Source organism: Rhodnius prolixus, unplaced genomic scaffold, assembly GCF_049639745.1.
Source record: "Rhodnius prolixus isolate KJV_2025 unplaced genomic scaffold, Rpr scaffold_1, whole genome shotgun sequence".
Taxonomy (NCBI): Eukaryota; Metazoa; Arthropoda; class Insecta; order Hemiptera; family Reduviidae; genus Rhodnius; species Rhodnius prolixus.
The window spans coordinates 18,805,906-18,830,967 of NW_027411581.1; the positions used below are offsets into that span (position 1 = coordinate 18,805,906).

The window sequence follows — 25,062 nt, forward strand, 5'->3', positions numbered from 1 at the left end:
AAATTTAGAGTGAGATATATCAAACTTGGAATTTATATAACACTAAACTTGCACATAAGTTTACTAAAGGGTGAACTAAAGATCTTGGACAAAAGGGTTGGCTTCAGAACTTGAACAGTGTCGGGCTTCTCAAAGGTGTACTCCTTCGCCAATGTGCCCATTGTCTTACGTAATAAACTGGTTTTGATTGATTAAAGTTGACAAAATTTATCTCCGTATTAATTTATTGTGTCTGAACAGTCTGGCTTCAAACTACTTAACAAAAAAAAAAAAAAAATCCTCAGATGATAATGCCAAACACTATTAGAATAATAAACAAGTGGATAAACTAAAAACAACCACATCATGTTTAACTCATTTGTGTTCTACAATAAATATAGTAAAATAAAGTGCCAGTTCTAGGATATCCAAGAGTAAAAGAACATGTGTGTTGTTCGAATATATGATGGCGAAATACTAAGTTGTAGTAAAAATTCTTCTTGTCTCCTGTTACCATGCTTTAGGTTGTCATTGTAGTCATGCTGGAACAGGTCACCCTAACTTGTTCTCCAGTTCGGTTGCGACTCAAATAAAAAGAGACAAAGAAAGAAAAAGAAGAAACAGCCTCACCAGTTTGCCATTCGACCCTTTACATAAAGAGTGCTAAAAATAACTTCTTGCTTTAAGATAGACTGGGAAAACCCATGGTTTCAACCTCTTGTCTACACTTTCTAAAAACATCTTTGACTCTTCTATGTTTTTTTTATTCTTTTAAATTGTTTCATTATACTATCAATTAATATTAAATTTAATTAGTCTAATGAATCCACTTCTGAAAGTGATAAAAACTAAGACTTCCTCAAAAATATATTGTCTGAGTAACTAACACTTGTTGCTCCTGTAATTACCACAATCTTTTTCCCTCTGCGCTGAACTAGCGGACTGGTTTCTTTCTCTTCTTCTTCTTTAATTGGAATTTCCTACAATACTAGTAACTTAAGTAACTACATGCAAAATTAACGGCATGATACCAAAGTTGGGTGATTCCTTCCAGTGGACGTTCTCTCTAGTTATTTGTTAATTAAATGTTACCTACTGCCTTCTTGACTTTAATTCCGGTTGAATAGTAAGGCATTACGTTATGTTGACTATTCTAGCTTCATGTTTTTTACATTTGAATGTTAATGAAACCTAAATACGGACCAATTTATTAAAATTACATTGCTTAAGCATTGTTTGAAAATTTGACTTGTAAACATTATTTCCTCTCAAATCAAAGAAAGCAAAACAAACTTAAGAGATAAAAGGGAATGCGCCTCTCACTCAAAGCGCTTGTTTACATATTTAAAATAAACGAGAAGACAGTCAGCTAAGTAAGTTATGAATAATCAAACCCAAAACAAAAATATATATTAAAAAAAGTAAAAGAAAACACCATCTTTATGTGAATTCCTGAATATCCTGAGAAATGAACAACTTCTTACATTCAGTATTAATGGAATTTGACATACGACATGCGATATATCCTCAGAAATATACGTATTCACTTGGTTGTGATTATATCCGAGAAATGATTTAGAGCAAGTATAAGAATAGATTAATTTTCCAGAATGTTAAAATAAATGCGAGTTATCTTTAAGATAAAGATAAATCCATTTGTAATGAAATGAATATTCATAAGCTGCGTTCAATGATCCAGTGAGGTGGAAGTGTCCAGCTTAGTTAGTCTGGCAAGCAGGTCTACCTCATTCCTTCCTGAGGGATTAATCCTCTAGTAAAATGTCTAGCAAAAAAAAAATTATCGTATGGCAAAAAATAGCTGGGGATAAAATGGAACGTTTACTTGATATTTATTTCTCTTGTAATTTTTCTGTTAAGTATTAAATAAATAAATCTAAAAGTTATATATATATCAAGTGGATTTAAAGAAATGAAATAATAATCTAAGTATTTGATATAGATATGACATTAGCTAAAGCTTGGTAAATTTATGGAGATGTATCAGTGTACCAAAACACCCCTTGTCTACCTTCTGCATTCAGGCATTCAAGTGTCTCGTTGGTTGGAAACTAGTGGCTGTAAATTATTCCATTATTATTTGTTTAAATTTATTTTCATAAATTTAATAGTTTGACGCAAAGCCCATCTGAAAAAGAGGCGATAATATCATTTATTGAAAATGTGGTTAGGACCACAGTGCTGGATTATCTCTTTGCATGTGTATTGAATGCAACATGCAGCAGTGCGTGACAGGAACATAGTGTTGTCGAAATCTCTACATCAAACTGATTGTTCTACCGCTGATCATGGATGGAAGTCTGAAACTGGTCAGAGATACATTAAACAAACTTGCTACTATGGATTAACACAAAAATAGTTTTATTAATACTTCGAAAAAATTCGCACAATGTGTTTGCTGGTATTTGGAGGCGACACAGTAGCCGAACGGGTATGGGCGAGGCGAGGCACGCAAAGCTAATAGTATGTTACGGATTATGTACTATCAGATTCCCAGTCTAGGCTTTGAATTTTAATAGTTAATATAGGGAATTTTATAGTAAAGTGTATGTATTTGATAGTTGCCTCCGTTCACGACAAGAAGCATACCGACTCTCTACGCATTAGATGCACCCTACTGCAATTTGTGACCCCACAGTTTGTTCACTCAGTGCAGTTCCTATCGATTTCGATATAATATATTGTTTCAAAGCCTTTATAGTGAAATGGAAAACATCATTTTTAACGTTACACTTATAGAAGATTTCTTGAATATCGTCTAATTCGACTAAAACTTCTAGAAGCACATAAAAATGCGCGTCCTGCTGTTTTATGGGTCCGACAACTTATTAATAGTGTTTCCATCACCTCAACTGGGTATATTTTCGTATGTGTTAGATTTTTTTTCTAAATTTATTTTATAATTTACAATCTGTATACATCGTATACAATAAGTATGTAGAGAGCTATGAACTGGTGAGGGAGGAGAGCAGGAGAAGAGAAACTACCCAGCGGTAGCACTCTCTGTAAGAGAGAGGAGAATGTGTGGAGAGAGGAGAGATAGAAGAATAATGGCGTTTAGGCCTGAAGGCCACAAGGAAGTCGCGGGGCCACTGGCGATTCAGTCAGCGAGGAGTATTAGGGATGTCAGAAGAAGCGAGAGACAAAGAGGATTTAGAGCTAGTCGAGAGAGTAGTATGGAATTTTTGGTATTTAGTCTTAGCAAGTTGGTGTATGAAGGGAATGTTGAGGTCGGTGTGAAGAGTGAGGTTAGTCACGTAGAAAGGAGCGTCAGCTATCTGTTGGAGTACTTTTGATTGAAATGTTTGTACCGTCCATATGTTTGCAGGTTTGGCTGAATCCCACAGCTCTAGGCCCTAAGTCCATATAGGTTTGTGAATAGTGTTGTATATTAAGCGTTTGAGTTCAATAGGTAATTTGGAGCGTCGTCCAAGAAGTCTGTAAAGCAGTTTTGCACGTTTTGTCATTGCTTGTCTTTTAAGTCTAGTGTGTGGGATCTGGTGCGCTACCTTGGGCTCTACATAGACAAACGACTCACGTGTTAAAAAAAAAAAGAAGTCTTTTAAAATAAGAGTGGTCTTTAAAATAATAAAACGTTTACAGAACCGAATTTAAAACTATTTTGAAGTATTATTCTTTAAACTACATATAATAATTTTTTTTTTGTACAATGCTTCGTTCGTTTTAACTTTAAAATGAATTAGTTTTTGTAAAATGAATTAAGATTGTTCAATATGTGAGGGAGAAGTACAAATTAGTAAAAACGCAAAAGCATTAATTTCGCAGCAATATTAAAACCTAAAACCCATTTATCATGACATCCTCCTGGGACCAACATTACACGCCAGAAATACAGTTCTGGAATAAAAGGAGCGGAAGCTGGTAGCCCTACTTGCCCCAAAATGCAGAGTTGTGTTTTATGGAATGCAAAATGGATTTCTCTTTTAACGAGCAAAATTAAAAAAAAAAAGAAGCACTTATACCTAGGGATGAAATAATTCCTTGAATGAAAACTAGATTGATTCTAAAACTTACGTATATTTACCACGACATTCTCCTGACCATAAAGGTGCTTTACCAGAGGTAATTCAAGCAATTTCAATTACGAATTATAGGAACATCCACCTTATTCATCAGAACTAGCACCCTTCCTACCATAATCTATAGAAATTTGTGACTGGAAAACCTTTTGAATCTAATGAAGGGATATTACTAGCTTTAGATGGGTATTTTATACATCTCCCAAAATGTCACCTCAGAAAATCTATTCATTAGGAAAACGGACAAAGGATTCCATTAGACAAGTGCATTGGACTAAAAGGGAACTACTTGGGAAATGAATTTGTTTTTTAATTAAAAAAACACCGTCTGCCCGCTTGTTAATGCGAAGTTTAATTAAATTTTTATTCTAGCCAACTTTGCCAGGATTAAAACTTGTTATAAATAGAGAGAATGTATTGCAGTTAATTAGACTGTGAAGGAGAGAGTAATTTGGTGTACAGAAACAGATTAGCGCCATCATAAGCTCTCGAGCCTTTAATTGGTGACATCCTAAGGACTATAAAAAATGGTGGGATGCACTCGTTCAAAAGGACGCTCGCCAAAGAGAACTGCATTAGCAACGATTTTAACTTTATTTTAGCCTGCTGGTGGCACCGAATTAAATTTGAACGTTCTGTGATTTCCGTTGTTGTGTACGATACAAATACATACATCTTTTTGGGAAAACTCCAAATCGAAAAACTGCTTCTTAGTAATAGAAAAAGTAGTAGAAACTTTTTTATTCAATAAGTTGACTGTGATTTACTTAAATTGAAAAAAAAAAACTAGTGGTAACAACTTTCAAATTTTATTACTCACATAGCTTTCTCTTACTGCTATAACTGACTCCCAGCACTTAATATTAGACTGTGTCTTTTGTTATATATTCAAAGGGTCTCAATTCCTGCTGGCTAAACTCTGGAAATCAAATTTAAGTTCAAATTCATGTAAAACTTGTTCGAGAATGCTCCGTTCACCATTTTTAATGTTCCATCTTTTCATTTCCTTGAATAAGCGAGTGGAATCCCTTGAATAAGCGAGTGGAATCGTTAATAATATCAAGTATACTCTTTGCGATTGCTTTCAGTCAACCTTTTTTTTCAGTTATCCCAAAAAGCTGGTCAATATTGAACTTGTAAAACATTTTTGTACATTCATTGGATATTATTTTAAAAGAAGATTCTTAGAACCCGTCAAATTTTCAAAAACGTTTTCGCCTTATTCTTATTTGTAAACTAATAGTTTTTGAAAACGTGGTTCATAATAAATTAGGGAATGGTTTTTTTTTAATCGATTAAGTGAACAAAATTATTTATGATTTCAATTTTTGTAATATTCAAATGTTTGAATTGGCTAACTTTTTGATTGTCACTGATGATGATTGGGTGGGTAACAAGGTAGACTGATATGAAATTCAAACCTCTTTTTTTTTAAATGGTGCAGTCGGATTTGTTGTAATGTAAGTATATCTAAAATCACTAGCGACTACTACGAAGTAATAAGTTATAAAAACTCTAAATGTGGGAATATTTCACATACAAAAGGTTTTTGGAAAATAATTTTACACGATGTTTTATGTTTCTTTTGAACTGATTCACAGACTAAAGCCGTTTAGAACTAAGACATCTTACACGAGTGTTTAGCTTTGAACTACCCACTACAATCATTGTGCATTTGAATTGAATTGAAAAAGTTTATTTACAGTTTAAAATAGAATACAAATACAAATTATACAAAGGAGGTTTCAGGCTGCAGTGGCTACATTACACTCCATAACTTTAATTTTTACATTGGTAAATCTGTCCAAACTTTATACAAGGCAAAAAAAAACCTTACTACATTCAGTTAATTAAAGCAAGATGTACTTTAGCCTTTTGTGCATGTATTTTTTATAGCCAAGAGAACTTAAGTTACAGGCTACAATACACTTTACATGAGGGTAGGGACTATGTGTACAGGAACCTACAAAGTTTTCCGTAGCGTTATAGATAAACGTAGACACGCTGGCAACATCAAGTGCTACATGTAAATAATCTACGGGTGTCCACCGGAGATATGACCCAACTAGTCTTAAGCATTCATTTTGGAACTCTTTGTAACTTCCCGTATTTGGGCGACAAGTATTGGACAACACAGGGGCTGCATAAAAGATTATAAGAGTATTGTGCATTGAATTACACACAAGTTGAATAGAATAAAGTAAATTATATATACTTTATATATAAGTAAATTATATATTTTACTATGTATTTAGTTATTTTATATATACGATATCTTCATACTATATTCTATCGTACTATCTTCAACCGTATATTGAACTACAATCTAGTTTGAGTGAACTAAAACAAGCATTTATTAATAATGGTAGTTTATATCATGTGGATACAAATTATTGGTTATTTATAAGGAATGAAATGACGTGTAGAAGTGAAGAGGGGTTGCAGAAGCTGTGAGGGAAAGCACAGAACAGCTGCCTGGAAAACCATTTTTCCCTCCAAAAAAAGACCACAAACATGAATTTGTACTCACAGTGCAATTAGGGTGGTTTCATTGCCCCACCATGAGTTGTGCATAAAACTCTCTAATATTGTTTCAATATTTTATACATCAATTTACATATTAATGTTTCCAAAGCCTAGGGAATAATGCTTTAATCAAAATTGATTTTACTAGCAATTATCTTACCATGTTTGATGAAAATTGCTGTAGCTATTTTTATTTATTTATTTAAAAAAAGAAAAAATAAAGCGATCTAAATTATAAAGATGCATTTACGAATGTCGATTTTAATTTAGAATTCCAATAATTATTTTAATTCATTAAGTGTTTTCATGTAATGGATCCTGGGCATTAACTGACGTGGAAATTAGAGAAAATGTTTATTTGTTTTCAATAATTCTAATTATAAATGATGATGTCTTGACTTGGGTTCAGATCACAAAATTGAAAAACGTGATAACTTATTTATATCTCAAAATTCCCATGATGTAATCGTAAGACATTATAGTAATTAGATGATACAAAAACTTCTCTTTTACTTTTATAAATATGGCTTAAAACTTCGCAGAAACAGGATCCAAAATCTTTTCACTTCCAAGAGAAAAATGTATATTACCACCCATCGTTAGAAATGATTGCTCAATGTGTGTTAGTACTAATTCCCTCATTACAGGATGCATACAAAAAGGCTGATCGATTTGCATATAAAAAAAGGAGTTAGTGGAGGCCAAGGTTCAAATCCTCTTGTAATTTTTGAAGCGGTAATAAGTAGGTATTTTAGACTTATTCCAGCGATATTCGTCTCTATCATTATCACAGTAACAGAATATATTTTTTACTATTCATTACTTCTAAAATGACAAGATTCTCGTTTTCATCGAAAATTACAAATTTGAGAACCAATAGTCCGAAAAAATTGATTTTAGAGTTCTTTTCTTATGTGATGTGTGATGTTTTTTAATTTTCTTTATTTATTGTTTCTTTTTTTTTTATAATCTTGCAAATTTCTTAAAAATGTATTACACTGCATAAATATATCATATTAAAATAATTTACTATGATTCTAGCTGTAATTTTTGCATAATAATAAAACTAGAAGCAACAACAGCAATATTGGTCGAAATTCTGAGGGCATTGCAACATTAATAATAATAATAATATTCACCGGTGATGGACAGTGTTGTCTGTAACGAGAGAACACTGTCCGGAGGCCGGCAGTGCACTGGAAAAAGCTACGGGCGCTAATAACCTCAGCTGTTGATGCGCCAAAAAAAAAAAAAAAAATTAATTTTTTAATTTATATATAATAATTTATCATTTTTCTTCTTTCTTGGATACTGTTGTATTATAATTAATAATTAAGGCCTGTCAATTTAGGCGATCATTCTGGAGGTAACCATGCCTCTGCATACACTTGGCACATTCTCCACTCAGATCGTTCGAGGGCTACTCTTTTCCAAGTAACATCACCACAGCATTTCATCATCTCCTGGTCCCAACTGATTTTTGGCCTTCCACGTTTTCTTCTCTGTTTTCTGGGGTACCACTCCAAAATCTTCTTAGTCCATCTACCATCCTACGACCAGCACAGTGCCATTTCCTCTCCGATATCACTCTCACTATATCCACCATCCCAGTCTGATTTCTGATCCACCTATTACTTTTCCTCTCTTTTCTAGTAATTCTTAGCATGCTAGCCTCCATGCTTCTGACAGTTCTTCTCAGTTTGTCCGTGTCTTTTCTTGTCAGGCTCCAAGTTTCACTAGCCTATACCAAAGTAGGCCTCACCACACTCTTCCATAGTTTCTTTTTAGTTTCTATTCACATTTGACCTGAACAGTTTTCTAAATTTATTATATATTCCCCAGCTGATTCCCACTCTTCTTGCTATTTCTTTTTCATATTTATTTTCTTTATCTACTAGCTGTCCTAAATAAATAAACTCCTCCACTTCTTTGATTGTTTCTTCATTTATTCTTTATTCTCATTATTTTCGATTTTTTCGGGTTTATTTTCAAGCCTAATTCTTTTGAATTATTATCCAAGTCATTCAAATATTTGATATTTCATTTTTATATTTTCCTATTAGAACCAGGTCATCTGCGAATTTCATCGTATTTAGCCACTCCCCATTTACGTTTATACCATATTTCTCCCAATGGCAATTTTTAAATGTTTCTACCAGAACAGTTCCAAATACTTTCGCAGAGAGAACATCTCCCTGTCTTAGGCCTCTTCTAATCTTAACGAATCTCTTCTTGTTTCCCAGGTTTACCTGCATTTCAGCTCTCCTATAAACGTACTCAAATATATTAATATATTCTTCTGGAATCATATTTTTTCTCAAGGTCTTCATTATTACTCCCGTATAGACGCTGTCGAAAGCTTCTTTTTTTTCGAAATCAACAAATAGTAAAAGAAGTGTACTCTGATAATCTTGTGCTTTTCGTATTAAGCTGCGAATTACTAGAATTGCATCACTAGTGGAGAAAACCTTGCAACATTGTCTGAAAAAAAATATATTACTAATGATAGTCAGTATGTAAGTAATGAGAATTTAGATAGCACTATTCATTTTGGTAATTGTACATCGATAAAAGTAAATTTCGCTAGTCATTTCGGTGAAAGCCATTGCCAAAAAACTGAAAAATAATAATTTACTGATATATTCAACTGATTTTTATCCTTTATTGCCCAATATATGTTGTTATAATACTAACAACAAGGAAAATTTTCATTTTGGACTCTCTTGCTTGAATTCCTTTAAAAATGTTAAATTTGCCGCGTTGATTTTCCAAAAATATCAAGACTTAACATTGCAAACACTATAATAGATCTTTAGTTCATTAAGGTAGTTTCCTCAATTTTATCCAGAAAATACTCAAAGCTACTGCCTCCAGTAGACTCAGGAAGTTCACTATACGGGCTCCATCAATCAAGTTGGCTAGCTGTCACGTTCCCATTTCTACTGGGCCTCGAAATGAAAGGTAGCTAGCTAGGTAGATAGCTCTATTAATTGTTTATAAGAAGAGTTCTTTTCTGTTAACTATGTTGGAAATACTTATATTCTTGTAATGCCTTTTCTTTTGTACACTTACGAGGGTCGTTTGAAAAGTCCGTGCAAAGTCAGAGAGATAGCACTACTGGCGCGTATCGAGGTTATGTTTAGTTAGTAGCATCTCTTGGAAGAACACACACCAAGTTTCAGCCAGATCGGTCTATTTCTTTGTGTTTGGCATTCGTTTGAATCGAGGAAGTCGAGTGATTTTCAAAAGATGGACGAAAAAGAATTTCGTGTGTTGATTAAAAACTACTTTATGAAAGGCAAAACGCCTCAGGAGACTAAAGAGAAGCTTGATAAACATTATGGTGACTCTGCACCTTCGATTAGAACAGTTTATAAGTGGTTTCAAAATTTTCGGAGTGGCCATATGGGCACAAGTGACGCTGAACGTTCTGGACGCCCTGTTGAGGTTATTTCTCCAGAAATCATTGATAAAATCCATGATATGGTGATGGATGACAGAAGAGTGAAGGTGCGTGAGATTGCTGGTGCTGTGGGCATCTCGAATGAACGGGTACATAATATTTTGCATCAACATTTGGACATGACAAAGCTATCCGCAAGATGGGTGCCGCGATTGCTCACGCTTGACCAAAAACGAAATCGTGTGAAGTGTTGCAAGGACGGTTTGCAGCTGTTCCAGAAGAATCCGCAGGACTTTAAGCGTCGTTTCGTCACTGTGGTTGAAACATGGATACATCACTACACTCCTGAGACCAAAGAACAATCTAAACAATGGGTTACCAAGGGGGAATCTGCGCCAAAAAAAGGCGAAGACCGTTCCTTCGGCCGGATAGATTATGGCGACTTCTTTTGGGATTCGCAAGGAATAATCCTCATCGACTATCTGGAAAAGGGTAAAACTATTACAGGTGCTATTCATCGTTATTGGACCGTTTGAAAACCGAGCTGCAAGAAAAACGCCCACGATTGGTCCACAAAAAAGTCCTTTTCCATCACGACAACGCACCAGCTCACACCTCAGCAGTTGTGGTCGCAAAATTAATGGAAATTGGGTTCCAACTCGTTTCACATCCCCCCTATTCTCCAGACTTGGCTCACTCGGACTACTATTTGTTGCCCAATATGAAGAAATGGCTGGCGGGAAAAAGATTTTATTCAAACGAGGAGGTGATTGCAGAAACGAATGGCTATTTTTCAGACTTGGACAAATCCTATTATTCGGAAGGGATCAACAAACTAGAGCAGCGTTGGACGAAGTGTATAAGCCTAAAAGGAGACTATGTTGAAAAATAAAAAAGGTTTACCCCCAAAAATTAAGTAGTTTTTATTTTTGCACGGACTTTTCAAACGACCCTCGTACTTCCACCGCGGCAAGAATAGCTGCAATTACTCCCTCTACGTCAAAGGAGTCAAACTAGCAACCCCCGAGGTAATTTCTTAAGGCCCACTATAAACTGAAATAAAATGAAAATAGAAAAAGTGTTTTTTGAAGGAAATAGTGCTGAGGGGAAATCGAGGCACTATCGTACACACAATTCTCAGTTTTCGTCAACTGCTGAAGTCGAGTATATACTCGTACGTGGCCCAGGGCCTTTCCTGGGGGGCTTGTATAAACGCGCTGACTTAGTTCCAGCGACGTTTGGAAGCCATATGTCTGCCACTCTCAGTGGAATTCCAGAATCATTCGGTTTTAAAAGACGAAATAGGAATTCCCAAAATATATTTATATTTAGTTGAGAAATATCCAAAAATGTTTGGTGTATGTCCTTGTTTGAGCAACTATTTCCGTCAATGAAATTAAATAAAACAGCATACAGATCAAGATTGACTGATAAACATCTATCTGCCTTAATGAAGATTGTCTGTTCTCAGTGTCTTTATCTAGATATTGGAAAAAGTTGTAAATATGTTTAGGGCCCGCGTGAATCGTGCCTGTAGCACCAAATGGCCCGTGGTTTCATTGAGTTTGACACCCCTGCTCTAAGTGTTTGGGGTTTAAAAAGGAACGTTATGCCTTAAAGAAGAACCCTCAAGAGAAATGGTTTTTAAACAGTCTTAGATGTCACTTAATGTTTAAAAGAAAAATATTTTGCAAAACTTAATTGCGTTGGAATTATTTTATTTATAAGAAGGAGAGATATTTGCTAACTAAATGTATTTTTGAGATCCCAGATACACCGCTAAATCAAACTTCTCAAAGTATTATAAGTTATTTAAGATGAAATATTAAATTGTAGACGATTTTCTAAGGGAAGAGTAACCCAAAAACAATTTTAAGAGTAACCACCATGCATAAGAAGATTATTTGGAAGTTATTAATTAATATTCAGACCATATTAATGTTCCATATTTGAAAATTGGTATTAAGTTTATTTATTCCAGAAATATTTCCATAATACCTGCATTAAATACCTTAAAAGCGAATAGAAAACTTGCTGTAAATAGTAGATATTGTATGGGTGGTAGTGCGACAAACTGTAAATTTACATTCCTCCTATTTCAGATATTTATTTTGTTGTTCATATAATATTGAACAAAAGAAAAAAAATAAAAGTTACTCATATCTGAATTATTATAAGTAGTATTTTAACAAGTTCTAAATTTTGATGGGTTTTTTGCTGTAATTTTACTTTTGTATACATCATTTATGAATCATTTTGACAGTTTTCTTGGAGTTGATTACGTGGAATAGATTCTGTATTTTTTTTATATATCCACTGAAGGTTTTACTAAATCTATTCCAAGCTGTTTTCCTTCTTTGAATTTTCGAAACCCACTTTGAACAGACAATTTGAATTTACTTTTTTTCCCTTCCAATTTTCAGAGCAGCTCGTTATCCAATAATGTAGATTTAATAAAATTTTGTATTCTAAAGATGTATTGAACAAAACAAAAAATGAAACTAGTTTAAGTAAACAGAATTTGAATTCTGTTTTAAGAACGTTCTATGGAAGTACAATAAATGATTAAGGTATTATTATTTCCAGCAGAGATCTATTTATTTACTATTTGCAGTGAATAGAACTGAATAAATACCTTATAAAGTATTTCATTGATAAGACAAGATATGTGATGTGATCAATATTCCTGAGAGTTGTATGAAGAAAACTGTACAGCGAAAATTTCACAGAATCCTTTATTAACAAAAAGTTAAACAAAGTGTTCTTCGTGAAAAAGATATTTATATCCAGTAAAGTTCGTCTTGAATATTAAGAGCACAATAAGAGATTTATATCGTACACTCAGGCGATTACTTCATTCGTATTCAGGTTGTCGACTGGTTTTCTAATTGTAAACCATTCCTGCTGAACTGGAATTTTTCTTTTGTAAATCTTATTAGTTAGTTAGTTAATAAATGTCTTCTTTGGTTATTTATTACTTTAAGAATGCAAGATTAATTAATTTGAATAATTGTTCCTAATATAGAATTATTTTAGTATTCAATGAATTTAAAACGTCAAATTATTAAAATAAATTAGTTTTCCGAAGGTCACACTCCCAGCCCATCATGAATGTGAAAATCAGAAAACGATATAAGTAATTCAAACTTCATGTTCATTCATTTTGCTGGTAAATTGCTCGATTAAAGGTAATACAATCAATGATTCCCCAGCGGCCTTGATGAAAAGAAAAATCCCACCTAGATCCGTATGCATGTTGAACCTTCTCCCCTCCAAAAAAGTAGTCCGCGACTGTTGCGAAAGAACTAATTAAAAAGGTAACAGATTAACCAGTCTAGTTCTCCTGAACAACTTCTTCTGGCTCTGCAGTGACATCCATTTTCTGAGTGATTGAGATGAGAAATAACAATTAGATAGTGACTTCCGCAAGTACATATTAGGCCACTAGTTGAACCAATTGCCAAAAAGTCCTTGGATTGTAAAGAAACCGTAAATGGCATTTTTAGTTCTGAGAAACATCTATTTAAGGACGCGGTCAGTCCATTGGCACTTTCACAAAATTCATTTTCCTGAGGGTGACCTATACTAAATCTAAGAGAAAACTGAATACTGTTATCTTTTAGGTACCTAGTAGCCTTCATTAAAGAAAAGATATTAGTTCAAAGCCTGCTTAAAAAAATATTTCCAACCACCCTAAAGGACTTAGAATCTTGTTAGGGTTTATTAATGATGCCTTGCAAGAAATTGTTCTTAACCTTCATTGTCTTTATGCCCTGAGAACTTAGGCACCGAAATGATGTTGTTCTTGTTTTGGCTCTCCTGCCTTGGTTTTTGTACGTACTACTTACGTGCTTCAATCACGTAAACCTGCTCCAAAAAGTAATTAGTAATAATAGCTACAAAATACAGGGATCCACCTTTTTCCATAGGAACTGCAACCAGCGAAGGCTCATTTTATCCTTTTAGTGGTCTAGTAGGAGAGCCTCCTCGCCAAGCCTTGTATCCAATTCACCACTCATTTTAAGATATAATCTGGTGTCTTAGTACCAAAGATCTTAAACTGCAACACAATCAAACAGGATGTGAGAGCCCGTTTCTTCTCACTCTTGATGTCCTCTACTCAGGGAGGCATTAACCCATCAAAACTACTGCTTAAGAAACTTGCACTATGCCATTGGTCACATCCAGGTCCTAGATATAAGAATGCAAGCATTCATTTTACTCGTAAATACATTTGAATTGGCCGGATTTCGTTGATGCATTAATAATTTGTTATTGTGCATTTTATGTGGTAAAAAAAGTAAATAAATAAATAAATATATACAATATATTTTGTCTGCAGGTGCCAATGAATACAGAACTTAGATAATTAATGCTAGCTGTCTGCTTCCTTCGGTGAATCAACACTTGCGAGTAAGTGCATGTTAGCTAAAAAAATTAAATTTAAGTAAATCTAGTAAAATTCACTTTTTCAGATTGAGTTATAATTCAAGAGTATTGTAACATTTAGTGAGTAAAAAAACGTGTTTCTTCTGGAATTTCACGAATTTCTGGTTTAAAAAAAAATTACTACACCATTTCCTGCGAGATCTTAGATACCGTATGAATATTAAAACAAACACAGATTTATATTATGCTCTAAAGTTTTATGAATTGAATTTTTGAATTTGAAAATGTTTATTTACAATTTAAATTTTTTTATACAAATATATATAAAAGGAGGTTTCAGGCTGCATGCCTATATCCTCTCCACAACATATCAACATTTACATTGGGTACAAGTCCAACTTAATGCTAAGGCAAAAAATTTAAAAAAAAAACCTTACTACATAAGATTAATTAAAGCAAGATATGCTTTAGCCTTTTGTGTTTGTATTTTCTATAATTAAGAGAACTTAAGTTATAGTCCATAATACTTTTTATATGCGGGTAGGGACTATGTGTACAGGAAGTTACAAAGTTTTCCGTAGCGTTGTAGATAAATGTGGACACGCTGGCAACATCAAGTGCTGCATGCATGTAATCTATGGGTGTCCACCGGGGATATGACCCAACTAACCTTAAGCATTTGTTTTGGACTCTTTGTAACTTCCCGTAATTGGTGCAACAAGTTTTAGTTTGGAGTTTCTTAGCTAGGTTTTTGAAACTGGGAATAGAGTAATTAATAGTAGTGCCTATTTTATGTCTTACTACATACTCTGGTAAACATCAAAGATCAATGACGCGATGACCATCAGTTAGCAGAAGTTAATATAAGGGTGTTTGTTGTGACCGAGCGAATTTGATCAATGAAAGGCCTGCAGGTGTACTATGCTACCTGGGTAAATGTATAAAATAAATCAAATATACCTTGTTTTTAACTTCAGAAAGTCACTTAATTGCTTAAAATTAATATTAACACATGTGCTCATCTTATAGAGTACTTAATTTAACATTCACTTCGACGTAATCTATTAACTTCACTTAAATGATTCATAAATAATAATAATAACACTTTATAAACCAATTTTCATCAAATCAGAATTTATTCACTGCAATATATACTTCAAATTGTACGGTATTGTTAGTGTAAACTTTTAAAAACTTAAAATAAGTTGCGCATTATAACATGACTAACAAGCAACAAATAAAAAGTTGGTTTCCATACTATTTTATTATCATTTTAGATTACGTTCCACAAAAGTTCTACATTATTCTTGTACTTGACAAATTTTACAATATTAATGAGATAGAGAAATAATAATTACCTAACAAGTATAAACACAAAATATAAACCAGTATTCTACTTAATGTCATTAATTTTCATTTAGAATCATATAATTAACTATTACAAAAGATTATCAGCCTTTGTTGAACTGAATCACATTACAAGTCAAGTAAATACACCACATACATTTACACAAAATTAAACACTAAAACATTTTATTAATTATATTATTTAGGACAAAAGACTGTATTAGAGATATGTATTAAATTTATTGGCAAAATGTGTATCAATTACAAATGATCCCAAGCTACGGTCAATGAAAAATGAATGAAGAAAAAGAGCAAGGAGAAGGAAGCAGTTTGAAAATGGTGACACATAAGGAATAGGATATTAAGTGAACAAAAAATTTCTCTAGACGTCAATTGCACCTATCTTACCATCAATAAAAATAGAGGTCGAAGAGTCGATGTTCCTTCTCTATTTAAAATTTATTTTTTAGTTTAAATTGAACCCTTTAAAAGAATCGGTTAGGCAATAATTACTTCTGATAAATCACCTTGACACTAATGCTAGCTGGAGCTTTAGATCTCTGTGAATATTCAACAGGAGTTATCCAGGAAGTGAATAGTTAGAATCACACCTCCAAGTGGGCAGGTCGCTTAGCATTTTCCTTAATTCATTGAAAATTACTTTTTTAAAAAAAACAAACCATTGTATCTTTTAAGGTATGAATAAGGTGTTTTCCGCTTGCCTCAATTAATTTGCTGTATATTATGTCTTTTGAATCGAACCTTTCGACAAATTAATGAATGCCAACCTTCAAACTGCAAATAAGTTAAGGAATAAGTATGAAATTTTCAGCAATTCGCAGAGTATTCGGAGGGTAAAGTATTTATTTAAGAAGAGTGCGTAGATTTTAAATTCCACTCAATAAAAAATTCATTTTAATATGTGTACCGCCGAAGCGAGTACCAATAAAAAATACATTAAATTTTAAAAGCTCTTGAAGGCGGCAACTTTCTTTTCATTAGTGATAAATGTCCATAAATTATTCTAACTTAAAGAAACGCCCACTAAATTTCAGTAGATTTACATATTAAAGTAAAAGAAATGAAATGGACGTACATACTTTGTAGATAATAGAGGTGGTTTACAAGTATTCATTAGTTTATATGTAAAGGCTCTTCACAAAGGATTACATCATAAACAACCAGATTAGTATTAAAACAATTATTCAAGGTTACAAGTTTAGTATATGTAATATAAGCCAATTCAGCTTTATGCAACCTGATAAACTTTTTTTAAAAAAAGGGTTATAACATCAAACATTCGATTTACTGAAGTATGTATTCTAACCGACTTCCACATCATGAACGCTAACATAGATACCTAAAAGAGAATATTTATTAGTTTTTGTTTTTATAGAAGCTCACTCCTTCCTTGCTAATGGAATGAACTTCAATGAAATTCCACTGAGTTGATTTCACGTCAAAAGTTATTTCTTTATAACAATGAAAAGCAATTTTAGAGGCATAACTTGTTAACTGGATAAAAAAATGAACATGTGTCGAGGCAGTGTCTCGTAAATAATAATTATAGTTAGTTATCCTTCGATAAAAAGTACCTTCCGCGATTATAAATTTCATCAAATAATCTAAGCATATTGGGATAAGGAGTTCTGTGAAATGTTTTTATAGTTCATTATGAAAAATAGCACAATTAATCCTCTTTCAGACTATTAAAAAATGTTGGTTTCTAATAAAATTTTACATTTTTGATTATGGTTCTTTAATCTTCGTTACAACGCAATAAATAACTACATTTATTTTAATTGCAACAAATTCAAGTAGATTTACTGTTTGAGAACATAGGCTATTACAGTAGATATGTAACTTTCGGTGTTAGACGCTTCTAGTGCAGCTAACTAAATCATTAATTAACACCTTGCTTACGCTTCTACAAGCTAATGTACAGAGTCTCCAAACTGAGATTTTAAGACAGAGCCACCAAGGGACTGTAAAGATGGACGTGAATAGTATTCTGAACTTATTGTACAATATGTATGTAGAGATAGATGGGCTTTAGGACAGTTCTTCAAGGCAAACTATTAACAAAGATAAGTTAGACGTTAAAGGCCACGAGCAAAGGATGATCCCGAAGAGTTGACACCAAAAAGTATTGGGATAGAGTTTGCAAAAGACAGTATTGTAGAAACGTTTCGAGAGAGGAAAAAGGAGTTTGTGGTTAAAGGAATGGTGTTTGTCACTATAGGAAAATATCGGATGGCACTCATGTCGGAAAACTACCACAATATTAATAGAGGAGATTCGAGGAGAAATTGTGTACTAATCTTCGGATTCACATTGGAGGCAACACATTTCTGATTTAAAGAAGTATGCATCGCTTTAGACATATGAATTTCAGTGCTTGGGTGCGGTTGAAGATCACTCTTTCAGTTTCTAAGTTAGAAATGAACCTAGATAAAGGTCACAAATATTGGTCCCATCCAAAGTTTCACTTATGAAAATCTGTTTTCTAAATATCATACAATATCTTAGTCACCGAAATAAATTTGCAAACTATTAGATCCACCTCGCATAACCGCAAGTCGTGCCGTATGCTTATAGGACCATTCGCTCTTGACTAAATGGTAAAGTGGAGAGAGTAAATTATGTACAAGTATTTTTGTTAATTTCAGATTTCTTGCTTAAACTCAGCCAGAGAACCCCTTGTGATTAGTGATCCAACACGAATCATAAGAACCGACTTTGACTTAACCGGAAACCAACCTTTAAAAAAAGATCTTTTAATAGTTTCCCTTAGTTAATTTCTAGTTATTTATAGAAGATTCTTCTTGGTATGTTAAAAAAAAAAGGAAAAAAAAAAGATTCTTTTTCAAAACAATTTAAGTTAATAGAGATGGAAAAAAACCGAAGAAGAACGAACTAGAAATTATAAATACTAGTTAAGAAGGAGAACAAAAGGACCTTGACCGTTGCCTTGGTTGTTATTACAGAAGAAGATGTGCTGGTGAAAGAACTGTCTGTGATGTTGCGTAAACACGAGTGCAACAGTTAACACCAGCTCTTCCAGATTGCCTAATCTACGACCTCCCCTTTAGCTTCATAGCCTCACCTACAAATAAGCCGGATATAAACTCAGACCTGCTAATCTAGTATTACTATACGACCTCAATGGAATTGTCTTTATAACCCTCTCTCCTGTAACAATGAACGAACTATTTATTGAATTCCTAGAATTATTTCATTGCAAAAAAAGTTACAAAATGATTAGTGATGATTAGCGATAAGTTGGAAATAGGAACTGATGTAATATTAAAGAATGTTTTTGTTAATAAAAAATTAAATATTTTTTTCCCCTTTAAATTCTTTTAATAATATCTTTTCTTAAATTTCTATCAGTTGTTTTATGTTCATAATTTGTGAAAATCTACAATGATTAAAACAAATTTACTTCGAACTTCCTTAGATTGTTTTTATTTTTTTAGATATGTTGAAATCGTTTTCAATTAGCTAGCATTTCTGATGATGATGATTAGTAGAGGGAAAATGGCGGTTCTGGCGCACCTAAATTGTGCCAGATCCAAACACCTCCAAATCTGACCGGGTAATCATCGAGTTCAACGAAGCTGTAAGCCATACCCATCAGCACCATTCTACCCCCACCTATCATCGAATTTGACGAGGCTGAAATCCGCACCACCAAAAAAAAAAAGGGGAATCGTTTTAAAAGATCTAAAGATTTAGAAGATTTAAATCGGTATAGATATACTCAGATCCCAGAACTGTTAAATAATAATTTTGTTCAGAATAATGTTTGATATAAATAGGTTTATGTCAGAGAAGTTTAAAATAAACAACAGACTAAAGGTTTTTTTTTAAGCGTGTGCTCATTTTTTTAAAAATGAGTTTAAAAAAGCACTCACACAAAACAAATAGGGTGAAGGGAGCTTAAGAAAAAATTCGAGTTTCGTTTAGAATATCTTCCGTTATTTTGGCTCCAGGTGTTGGGTGGTACAATTGTGCTGCTCCATTAGATTGTATTATGTATTCAGTAAATTCGATTTTTATGTCAACCAAAAATTATTACTTTTTTAAAGCATTTCAAAGACCCGGTGATTGACATACCGATTTTCGGTGGGACCAGTGATTGACAACCAGTACGTTCCTGAAACGACCTAAAAAATTCAAAATACCTAAATCACTGTTCCACTTAGATTTTTAACAAAAAAATCAGTCTTATTCATAATTAATAACAATCGGTTTTTAAATTGGCCTACCTAAATAATGTAATATTTTTCAACATTACGCTTTTTCATGTAGTTATTGACGATCAACCCTTATACAACTATCCTACCGGAGAGTTTTAATTTCGTTCAAACCTTCTAGGGCATCTGCGTCATTCAATTATCGAGAAACTTCATTATACAAAACGTTCAAACTAGTATTGGTTACTTTGGCTCAAGAAACAGTTCGCTTATCCTTCTTGCAATGATAGGATGACGGTTCCGGAATGCTTTCTACCAAGATTTACCTGGTAGGTTATTATTGAAAGGGTTCGGTATATCTAGTTTTTTAATAAGCTGCAACACACTCATCAGTAGATGGCTTTTAGTGATAGGAAACCCAGCTCTGGCAACGGACGTGATCCACAAAACTAAAATAAATCCTCTTCCGCAGAGTAGAATACTGTACATGGCTCCAATCGTCTGCTGACTGTAGATTTACCTTTCACTTTGTACAGAAGGGTAACTAGAGCGACTGGGAGCTTTTTAGCAGCTTTACTAATTGATATTCCTTCACCTACCACTACCTCCCGCAGTTAACAACACATTGTTGGTATGAAATTTTGTTCACTTATATACTACACTTTACTGAGTTATAAGTTATATGCTGTAGTTTCCTTGAGTAAAGATCCATTAGTTAAGAAGATATTGAGAGTTGAAATTTTTTTGGGTCATGGTTTTGCTGTGAAATGGGGCCCTCATAACTCCCACAGTAAACCACAGATTATTCGTATGAATTTTTGTGCTCTTTCTCTGTTTTACTGAGTAGTATGCTATAGTTTTCTTAAGTACAGATCCATTAGTTGAGAAGATATTGAGAGTTGAAATTTTTTTGGGTCATGGTATTGCTGTGTAATTGGGCCCTTATAATTCCCACAGTAAACAACAGATTATTCATATGAAATTTTGTGCTCTTACACACTCTGTTTTACTGGGTAGTATGCTATAGTTTTCTTGAGTACAGATCCATTAGTTGAGAAGATATTGAGAGTTGGAATTTTTTTGGGTCATGGTTTTGCTGTAAAATGGGGCCTTCATAACTCCTACAGTAAACAACAGATTATTCGTATGAAATTTTGTGCTTTTACACAATCTGTTTTACTGAGTAGTATGCTATAGTTTTCTTGAGTACAGATCCATTAGTTGAGAAGATATTGAGAGTTGAAATTTTTTTGGGTCATGGTTTTGCTGTGAAATGGGGCCCTCACAACTCCCACAGTAAACAACAGATTATTCGTATGAATTTTTTTGCTCATACACACACTGTTTTACTACTACTACTACTAATAATAATAATAATAATATCTTTATTAAGCCAAATTAAAAAAGAAATAAAACAAAACAATCACTGAGAATATAAAGATAATACTCTTGGGTTTTATAAACCATCAGAGGGAGCTGGCATTTAAAAAATAATAATAATAATAATAATAATAGGGAAGGGATTAGCTATGAGGTTAGCATACTGGACTCCCACGCGGAGGTCCCGGGTTCGAATCCAGCAGCTGACCCTTAGATTTTCTCTTCCTAGGAGCTTCTTACAGCTCACTGTCCGGTGATGGACAGTGTTGTCTGTAACGAGAGAACACTGTCGGGAGGCCGGCAGTGCACTGGAAAAAGCTCCGGGCGCTAATGACCTCAGCTGTTGATGCGCCAAAAAAAAAAAAAAAAAAAAAAAAAAAAAAAAAAAAAAAAAAAAAAATAATAATAAACATAAAATAAATAAAGAAATAAAAATAAAACCACATTCTGCATATAAATTATAAGATAGTACTTCTGACTTGGATACATTTTGATACTTAACAAACAAAATTAAAAATAAATACTACATTTTACAAACAAGACCAATAAAATACAAATGAAAGGGAACGTATAGGGATTGTTACATTAAAGATTAATAATTATATTCCTGTACTAGGAAATACCTGTACTGCCAGGCCGTTTTGCAATAATTAATCAAAGCTTTGAAATCGGCGCCATTTAAGTAGTTTATTAATTCTTCCCGCGTAAGTACAGCCTTTTTCAACCACTTCACGCGAAACTCTTTTAGGATTGGACAGATTGCAATGAAGTGGTAGATGTCCTCCTGCTGTGAAAGGTTGCAAAGCGAACAGAGGGATGATGCGCTTGTTTCATAACGTTTATAGTTCAAACTAATCAATTCCCCTCTCGCTTTTATTATCCAGGTGAGATCATTTATGGAGGGCCACTCATTTATGAAGTTTAAATCGTATTTTAAATCTTTATAAATTACTGACGTTTTAGACGAGGTAGCTGCATTTACGCAATCCTCCAGTAATTTCAAACCGATCTGTTTCCTTAATTTAATAAAGCTATTATTAAGAGCTTCTGGATTGACAGCACCCACATCAAATCGAATTCCGTGCGAATGAAACAGTTCATTTTGAATCTTAAACCAATACAAATTTTTTCTGATAGTAAACTGAGCTAGAATTTTCGGATATCTGAAATCAGGCATTTCCAGTACTTTTAGAATATATTTATGATGTAAATTAAGAGTGAAAGTAAATAATGGGCAAAGCTTTGTCTCAAGGTATAATAAATAATTTGGAGTATTTACTGGCAATTTAAAGACTTTCTTAATAAAGAATACTAATAATTTTTCCACATCATTAAATTTTTGGCCCCCCCACACGTGAGCTCCATAGCAGATACTTGCTCTAGATATAGAATTAAATATTTTTAATTTACTTTCGAAGCCAATTTCTTTGTTTAAAATAAAACTTTTCCAAACGGAATTTAGACAAGACTTTGAACTTTTTAATTTATTTCTAAAATGATTAGTCAGACAAAGGGTTGGCGTGATATTGATTCCAAGATATTTATAATTATTTACAATTTCAATTTGTTCAGCTCCATACCACCACTTGTAATTTGAAGGGATTTTGCCGCCGTTTCTAAAAACAATGATTTTTGATTTTGCAAGATTAACAACCAAATTCCAAGTACTACAATAACCGTGCAATGAATTTATCATTTTTTGTAGTGAAATGGGCGACGATGCAAGCAAGACAATGTCATCGGCGTACGCTAAAAGTTTAACATTAGATGCACCAATATTCACTCCGCCATCTAAATACTCCTCCAGATCATTAATAAATACAGAAAAAAGGAGAGGACTCAAAAGTGCACCCTGTTTAACTCCCATTGCGATTTTAAATGAGTCTGACAAACCTTCCCTACACCATACCCTGCCATAAGTATCATTGTGAAGGCCAAAAATAAGTTTAATTATTTTATAAGAGAGCCCAGTATTGCATAATTTATAAATTAGTCCATGTCGATCAATTCGATCGAATGCCGCACTGAAGTCGACAAAAAAGGCGTACACTTTTTGCCTTTTGACGCTTAATTTGATTTTTACCAGAGAAATTAACGTAAACACATTGTCTATCGTTGAGTAATTACGGCGGAAACCCGCCTGAAATTCTTTTAAAATATCATTTTCTGTGAACCACTGGTTTAATCTTTGCAAAACTAACCCGGAAAATATTTTCCCGACGGTGTTCTCAAAAGAGATCCCCCGGTAATTTTCTACACAATTAGTGTTGCCCTTCTTATGTAAAGGAAATATTATTGCTTCATTAAAACGCTTTGGAATGTTACCATCTTCTAAAATGTTGTTATAAAAATTAAGTAATACATTTAAAAAGTTTTCTGGGGCATATTTATAGAATTCGTACGGGATTCGATCTGTGCCTGGTGCTTTATCACATTTAGCAGTATCCAAAACTTGTTTTAATTCTGAAAAAGTAAATGGAGCGTCCAAAAACTCATTAGTTATAAAAGGTGGGCAGAAATTAATGCGATTTGCCAGCAAGGGTGGATTATACATATCACTAAAGTACATTAGCCATTGATTCAACGAGATATCCGGTTCTGTGACGTAAGATTTAGTTTTAAAAGATCGAACTATTTCCCAAAATTCTTTGGTATCTTTTATTTCAGAAAACTTTCCAATTATATTTTTATAGTACTCTATACGTTTCCTTTTAAAAATATCTTTAAATTTTTTATTACAAATACAATAATTAATTCTATCATTAATATTATTTGTCTTTCTGTACAATCTAAGTGAACTAAAAGAAATTTTACGAGCTTGAAAACATTCCTTATCAAACCAGGGCTGTTCTTTCATTCTATTGTATTTTATGTTATTATTGTTTGTGTGCAAAAGGTTATTATGTGAAGAGACAAATATTAGATGATAAATAGACTCTAAGTTCGTGGTATTATATTCATAAATAAATTGTTCGGTACTTATTTCAAGTTTAAATTGGTAATCTGATTTGTTTTGAATTTTCCAATTTAGTTTCGGAATTAGATTTAACGGCTGGTCGTACTTGAATTGCCTTTTTAATCTGCAAGTAACTATGATGGGCATGTGGTCAGAGTAAATTTGAGAATCAATTTTAAAATCCAAGACAATAGGCAAACATTCTCTAGACACACAGCACAAATCAATTGTAGACGAACCAGTAGGGCCTAAAAATGAAAATTCACCAAATATATCTCCTCGTGATCTACCATTCAATACAATAAAGTCGTAGTTATCAAAAAACTCAATTAGACTTAGCCCGTTTTTATTTGCTACATTGTCTTTACTATTTCTGACTACGTTAATAAATTCAACATTCTCTATTTGCTTACTAGATAATTTATTTTGTAAATCTCCTATTCTTCCATTGAAATCGCCCAATAAGATGAAATTTTCATCTTGATATTCAGTTATTAAATTACTTAACGAAATAAAATCAGCTTCCCATCTGTTACAATTTAAGTACACAGGCAGAACGTATACAGACATATTATCACAGCTACATAAATTAATTGTAAAAAAACCATTAATATTTACATATCTCACTGAATTAATATTATAAATAGATTTTTTAATGCCAAACAAAAAACCCCCACTGGCTCTGCCATAATTTGACACGCGAACTGCGGGTATGAACTTGAGCTCATAATCATCAAACAGAGAAACAAAAAACGAAAACTCCTCCTCAACTAAAAAAGTTTCAAATAAGAGAAAAATTTCATACCTTTTTATGTAATTAAAAAA

General features: G+C 33.1%; 1 protein-coding gene across 2 annotated transcripts in view; it reads left to right on the plus strand.

Moving 5' to 3' along the window:
* The window catches only part of LOC141456907 (uncharacterized), a 140,655-nt gene that overhangs the window by 36,587 nt on the left and 79,006 nt on the right, over positions 1-25,062 (plus strand). For both annotated transcript variants that reach the window (XR_012460111.1, XR_012460109.1), the window contains exon 6: positions 14,309-14,379. The gene's annotated coding sequence lies outside the window, so the exon portion shown is untranslated. The remainder of the gene's footprint in view (positions 1-14,308; positions 14,380-25,062) is intronic.